The sequence below is a fragment of the Carlito syrichta genome, unplaced genomic scaffold (assembly GCF_000164805.1).
Source record: "Carlito syrichta isolate Samal-C Ts95f unplaced genomic scaffold, Tarsius_syrichta-2.0.1 Scaffold305647, whole genome shotgun sequence".
Lineage (NCBI taxonomy): Eukaryota > Metazoa > Chordata > Mammalia > Primates > Tarsiidae > Carlito > Carlito syrichta.
The window spans coordinates 321,074-328,894 of record NW_007249743.1 but is presented as its reverse complement, the minus strand read 5'-3'; positions in this window follow the sequence as shown (position 1 = coordinate 328,894).

Here is a 7,821-nt window from a genome sequence, read left to right as displayed (position 1 = left end):
TAAATATGAGTCAGCAGACAATCTAACAGCTAGATGAGCTCAATCAGTACATTAATGTTTTGTGAAGGGGCTTCTTTGCAGACTCTTTTATTGATTTTTGTATTTTCATGTTCCCTAAGATTTCATACCTGGACCTAACTCTCTACCCATCAATAAGTGTAGCTCCATCTGTCATTCTGGGCTTACCTGTCATTCTTTCTGGGCATTAAGGCAGCACAGAGATTATTCCCATATACATAGATGCTACTCCCTTCTTCCCGTCTTTTTATCCTCCCTCCTCTCTTCCTTTTCTTTTCTTTCTTCCTCTTCCTGATTCAGACTTGTAGAGCAAATCTGTAAGAGGAACCATTGATTGGACATGGGCCCCAACACCCTGAAGAAGCGAGAAAGACTTGAAGTGGCTATCAGAGGACATATGCTTCTTTCTAAGCCTACAATTCTTACTGTTCAGTTAATAATACTCAAAAGCTAGTACGTGTCAATTGCGGGCCACAAGATTTTCCTAATATCCTTTCTCAAATATTTTGAGAAAAGTCATTTTGGCCTCACCAGATAGAAGAGTGAGGCCAGTGATCTCCAAAAGGATTTTTTAAAAAAGATGTGGGGTACAATTTAGGATTAGGTATACAAATGGTCATTGTACAGGTAAAGTTTGGGCCTCCCTTTGGTCCCCACTTTGAGATCAGTTTGAGATCAGTTACCCTTACTGATGTTGTGTCCCCACCCCAACCCTGGCAGTGTCCCGCTACTGCCAGTCCCTTTCTTAGAATATTATGGTAAATGTTCAGGGTCTTATGAGTGAGAATATGTGGTACTCAGTTCTTTGTTTCTGTAATAGATCACTGAGTATTATAGAATCTAAATTCATCCAGTTTGCTGCAAAGTTCATAATTTTGTCCTTCCATCATATATACATAACACATTTTAAAAATCTAGTCCTCTTTCAATGGGAAACACAGTTGGTTTCATGTTTTTGCTATTGTAAATCGTGCTGCAATAAACATGCATGTACAAGTATCTTTTTTGTAGAATGAGTTGAGTTCCTCTGGGTATATTCCCAGAAGAGGGATTGCCGAGTCATATGGAGGTTGATTTTTAGATCTTTTAGGAATTGCCACACTATTTTCCACAGAGGTTATACTAGTTTACACTCCCACTCTCTCAGTGTGGTTTTAATGTGCATTTCATTAATGATTAGTGAGGCTAAGCATTTTTTCCTGTATCTGTTGGCTGTTCATATGTCTTTGGAGAAGTATCTATTCATATCTTTTACCCACTTTCTAATAGGGATTTTTGAGAAACAATCCTGTGAAATGCTCTTCAAATAAAAGATTAAAATGCTGTTGAGAAATACCATTTACTGGCCTCCATTATAACGTACATTGCAATAGTAAAGTTTCTGAGAAGTCCTGAGGTAGAAAAATCTGTTTATCTTTGTTAACCTAGCATTTCTCAAATTAATTTGGTCATAGGAGCATTTAAAAAATATAACACATCTATCAATGTCTCATAATTAGTCTTTCATAGAGCACATTTTGGAGCATGTTGAATTAGATATTAACAAATTTTCATATGAACTGCAAAAGAGAAGATATATCTCTTAAACATATAATTTGAAAATAAATTTTTGGAATTTCAAAAACGAGCCTAGTCTCTATCTTCTGTGATTTCCTGGATGAAGTCTATATTTACCCTGTCTTTTTACTTTGTAACTTTATAGACTGTTAACAAGTAGGAAAGTAAATGGAAAGAATACAAAACTTGTGGCTAAGTGGTTCTAGATTGGAGTTTCAGTTCTTCCAAGATCAGCTGTATAGCCTTGAATACAAGGCCATTTATCTTTCAGCCTCAGTTTTGTGTGCGTGTGCGTGTGTGTGTGTGTGTGTGTGTTTAACTAAAAAAATACATACTCTTTTAGCTGAAAAAATCTTACATCTAAAAGTAAATCTTTCCTGTGAAAGTTCCTCTATCCTTTAAATAAACATGGCTCCCCTTTTCTGGTCATTTCCCCCCCATTTCTTTGCATATTCCTTGTTTTTGGTCATAAAGGTATGCAAGGTACACATTTGGAAATACCAACTAAGGCTATTTTCTTCTGGAGAGTTAAAAACAGAACATACTTTCAACTAGAAGAATCTCAACCCCCTTTATTTATAGTACTAAAAAACAAATTTCAGTTTATTTGGAAGTGCTAATAAAAATTTATACTACTTTTTAAGTTCCAACTGAATTGATATTCCCAAGAAAGATAATTTTTGACAGGCAATAAAAAGACTATTATGTTTGGAAAACTACCAACAAACTTACCATGTTATCTGTAAAATCCTCTTTTTTAGGAAGTTTCTTATTAAAAATTAAAAATATTTAAAAATAATAAATTTTAAAGCAATTTTAAAGCAATTTTTACACGGACTGTCTCAATTATTATTATTTTTTTTGAGTTGGAGTCTCACTCTGTCGCCCAGACTGGAGTGCAGTGGCCGTTCCCCACCACCACAGCCTCAACTGGCTGGGCTCTGGCGATCCTTCCGCCTCAGCCTTCCAAGTAGCTGGAACTACAGCCTTCCAATTAGCTGGAACCATGCCCAGCTAATTTTTTGACTTATTGTAGAGATGAGGTCTCACCAAGTTGCCCGGGTGGGTCTCAAACCCGTGGGCTCAGGCAATCCACTCACCTCAGCCTCCCAAAGGCGCAAAATTATCAATTAATTTTTATTACCAATATGTGAGGTCATATTTCTTCCTTCTCTCCTCCCCTTCCTCTCCTTCCTTCCTTCCTTCTTTCCTTATTGGCCTTCCTCCTTCCCTCCTTGTGCCAACTACCTGGGAAATATTTTTATATCCACTATAAACACAGCAATAAACAAAGTTCTTGCTCTTTGGGGGCTTACATTTAAGAGTGGAATTGATGGTGAGATGTGGCAACAGACGGCGAGAAACAAAAATAAGTAAGAGGGGAACAAAAACAAAATTAATTAACACAAAAGGATTATGTGATAGCCGGGTTGAACTGGGAGGACTCCAACTAGCAGAGTAACTTTTTGCAACTTACGATTTCTAAAAGAGGCAGGACTTACATTCAAACCCAGGTCGCCTATTGCTGCACTATGGTTCTTTTCATTCTTTAATCTCATCAGACAGTCTGGAATGGAGAGAACAACAGAAAATTAAAAACAGTGCTCTGTTTTACTCATTTGGTACATACCAGGCTCAAGTTCAGCTCAGCCATAGAAGACCAAACTTGACTGCCATTTTCAATGTCTGGTTTAAATGAGGTGATCGCATCCTGAACTGACAACTCTCCAGATAAATAAAGCAGAAGTAGGGATGAACTACTTTGTGAGGGCAAGGACATCCTAGTAGACAATAGTGGGTTTCTAAATTATGCAGCCCTCTGTGAATTTTTGACATAAGTCCAGAAAGGTTAGATCAATAAAGTTTGAGTCTTTCTTTCCCCAAAATTTGAGTAATTATTTCCACCTTGGTGATTTAACATATTAAAAATTGATTACTTCTCTCTCAAGGCTTGTGAATATTGTTTGCTCTCCTTGTAATAGAGTATGAGTTTCTTTTGTGTATTTTTAAAACTTCTGATCAATAACAGTTACTCATTTAAATACCTCTTAGTCTCAGATATTTGTGTTCTAGGATACAAGAAAAGAATGGAGACCGGAAATATGTAAGTAATTCCAGACCTCTGCTTTTCCAAATCTGAGATATTTTAAATCAGTGAAAAGGCAGAAGGTACAACAGAAAGTGTGTGTGTGTGTGTGTGTGTGTGTGTGTGTGTGTGTGTGTGTACGCATGTTTATTCTGTAAGTGTGGTCCCCAGCATCTGATTATGTGGAGTACTTGTTGAAATGCAGATTCCTGAGCTCAGCCCCAGATTTCCTGATTCTTTGGGAGAATCTGGGTGATTGATAAGATCCTTGGGTAATTCTTATGCCTTTTGAGTATTGGGAATCATGGACCCTGAGTACTGGGAACCACGGGCCTAGAACAGACTGGATGTGAATCCTAATGTTCCTGCCCACTGGCTGGGGTGCGAAGAGGGTCCCACCTAAAAAAAGGACACTCAGAAGCTCCCTGCAAGTTAGTGGTTTCTCTGTCAACCAGGGTTTGTCAGAAAGAGAAGAGGGCATTCTTATCTAGCATACTGTATCCCACTATGCAAAGGCCTGAAGAATACTTCTTCAGAGCTCTTAATTGTGACATTTCAACAAACTGTTCTGTTCCCATGTTTTAATAAGTTGGAGTCAAGGCTGCCTTTTTGCCTTTGTTTTGCGAAAGGGATTACAGGCATTTGCTTCTGCTACCTTTCTTTTAATTTGGATCCGTATAACATGCATGTTTATAGTCCAAGAAGGCAAGAAAGCAAACTGAGACAAACTTGTGCTTTCAAGGTTTGCCATGTGGACCTGGACAGGATTACAAAGATGAGCCAATAAGCACTTTGTCTCTCTGAGCATGGATCTTTCATCATATGTGGCCCCATCTAGATAGCTTTTTTAAAAAAAGGATAAGGTGTATTATCAGAGCCTAACAAGAAACTTGTAATTATTGGCTCTCTAGTGGACTCATGTGCTATTTAAAAGCGCCCAGTGAAAGAGAAACTTATGAGGTTTCTGCTGCTTAAGCTAGATCTTGGAGCCCTGAGGAACTTACTTTTTGTTTATAGTCTCTTATTTTTTCTTCATTTTAAAAATTACAAAAGTAATACATGCCCCTTATATAATATTCAAACAATACAAATGTATTTATGCAAAAATGAAAGTTATTCCATACTAGCCACCCCAAGTGGACAAGATCCAGATGATGTCTGTCTTTGTAGGCCAAAGGGTCTGACTGTGGCTGAGTGCAAAAAGAAGCTGTCAGAGGAGAGTTTTACACGAGGAGTGACAGGCTCTGATTTATGGATTTTAAAGATTCCTGGTTGCTGTATGGAAAATGAATTCTTACATGTCATGTTCTAAATGCAACGTGAAAATGGTATGATTATTCCCCTAGTCACTGACAAAGCATTGGAAACACGGGTGACAGTATATTTGCTGACAATAAAGAGTACTTTTCCTATTCCAAGCTGGTAAATATGTTTAGCAAACTGTTCTAGTTAACTAAAATGAGCAATGTTTTCTTGTGTCCTACACTTTTTTTTCCAAAAAGGATTTATGTGTTTATGATGATATTAATAACTAAAGAATTGAAATGTACAATTCCAAAGCCTCTTGACAGGGTAACAGCTTTTCAGTGGTTTAAAGGAGATTGCATTTTGTTCTATATGCATAAGCAATTACTGTTTATTTCATTTTAATCTGGCTTATATATATATATATATATATATATATACTACTTACAATCTGTTTATTTCATTATAATCTGGCACATATATATATACTGCTTACAATATATATAATTTCCTACCCAGCTAGAACTCTGTTAGGTTCCCTCTCCTGAGCATTCGGTGGGGCCAGTTATTATGTGAAGAGTGAAATGACAGCCAGCAAAGCAGAAAATGAGCAACTAATTGATCAGGTGACTTTTTGACAGTCATATAGTAAGAGCATATGCCTACTCCGGGTAGTTGAAATCTCCTTTTTGAAAGGATTTGGATTTTAAAAATCAACTTTAGACTTAGACCTTTACTTTTGTACTTCTGAAAGTCTTTGCAGTTCGCATATTGATAGCACCTGTAGTTGCCAATTACATTTAAGCACCATAAATACAATATATTCCATTATCTCATTTGAGCCTCACAAAGAAACTTTATGAGGATGGTGCATTTCTTTCTTCAATTTTGCTGATGAAAAAGCTGAGGTTAAGAAATGCATAAGACTTGTCCAAGGTAACATAGTTGGTGATCGGTGGAGCTGCTTTATATTACCTTAGTGTTCCGTTGGACACAGACAAATAAAAATGGAGGGTGTTGAAAATAACATCTCATTGACTGAACTTGAATACTTTTCACCATGTTGTTCCCTAAGTGTAGATGAGGTATGTAACAAGAAGGGGAAGGATTGTCATTGGTTTTGTCATGTTGGACAAAAGGTGAAATAGTCTGAGCGCAAGCTTTAGAACCCAGCTCTTATTTACATTTTTCACACCAGGTGACCCAAATGATCAAGCTTAGTAAATTCTGGACTTAAGAGATCTATGGAGAATCTGGTAAAAATTATGTAACATGACCAGATGAAAGAACATGAACCTGAAAATTCAAATTTCTGCCAATGGGGGTACAGTTATTTAGTAAATTATTATATAACCTTCATGTAACATACAGAACAGCCTACACAATATGGTAATTCATACATCCTGTGCACTATATAACTGTTAAAAAGACTAAGGTAGATCTTCCTTAAAAGGTTATGAACAAAAAAGTAACAGATCAAAAGAAAAAAAGCTATGAATAAGCCATATTATTAGGTAGTAAAGAGTAGATTAAAGACTGTTTAATTTCAAATTTTTAATTGTTAATACTGGGATTAGAATTATGAGGGAACTTATATGTTCCCCTTTTAAATATTTCTATATTGGTTGAATGTTTACTAATAGCATGTTTTGTTGAATTGATGAGTTAAATCAATTTTTCTCTAACATCGAAGCAAAAGGTCAGCTCAGAGAGACTTCTGCCACCCTTCCCTATGTTGCCTGAAAATTCTGAATGTTGTAAATATCTTTTTTTTAGAAGAATACACAATTTTTAATAAATAAATTCCATTTTGGGGGGTCCCCCATTGTATTCTCAAAATGTAAAAAATATTTGAAATGTTCTTCCTAATGATTTTGCATTTACCAGAGATCGAATGACAAATAAGCCATAAAACAGGAATTCTGGAGTGCTTATTTGAAACACATGGATTATTGTGCTCCATTCCTTTTTATCATTATTATAATGTAGGTTTCTGTCAACACTGAATTATTGAAAAGAAATGAAACGGAGTAAATATTCCTTATCTTACAATCCTTGTGGAGTGAAAGTGTTTACATTGTTAATTTTTACAGTGGGCTTTCTTTTTTTTTTCTGAGTTGGAGTCTCACTCCGTCGCCCAGACTGGAGTGCAGTGGCCGCTCCCGGCCACCGCAGCCTCGACCTGCTGGGCTCCGGCGATCCTACCGCCTCAGCCTTCCGAGTAGCCGGAATTACAGGCACACGCTACCACGCCCGGCTGATTTTTGATTTTATTGTAGAGATGAGGTCTCGCCAAGTTGCCCCGACGGGTCTCGCACCCCCAGGCTCGGGTAATTCACTCACCTCAGCCTCCCAAAGGCGCGGGATTACAGGCTGAGCCACCGAGCCCGGCTTACAGTAGGCTTTTGAAAACCGACTTGAGAAATGTACGCGATGGAATACTACGCAGACATAAAAAAGAACAAAATCATAAACTTCGTAGCAACCTGGATGGAACTAGAGCCTATAATACTAAGGGACCTCTCACAGAAACAAAGATCTGAGTATCACATGTTCTCACTCATATAGTGGACCTTGAACATCTATTCTAACACTATAAGAAAAGGACTGACAGTGGTGGGAAAATATGGGGGGGCTAGGGAGGGGAGGTGGGACTAACGGCAGTCACTATCTGTCTGGGGACGGGGGACACCCCTCCCCCGTCAACAAGGATGCCTGAACAATGCACACTTGTCCACCCAACCCTTAACTGTACCCCACAATCTATAACAAAAAAAGTTTAAAATAAATTTTTTTAAAAAGAGAGAAATGGAAATGTTAAATGGCAATATTTCTTACAGTCGCAGGACCAGGACGCGTCTTCTCCGATTTCTTGGAGGGACCCGGTGCGCGAGAGCCGTGAGGCGGGTGGGAGC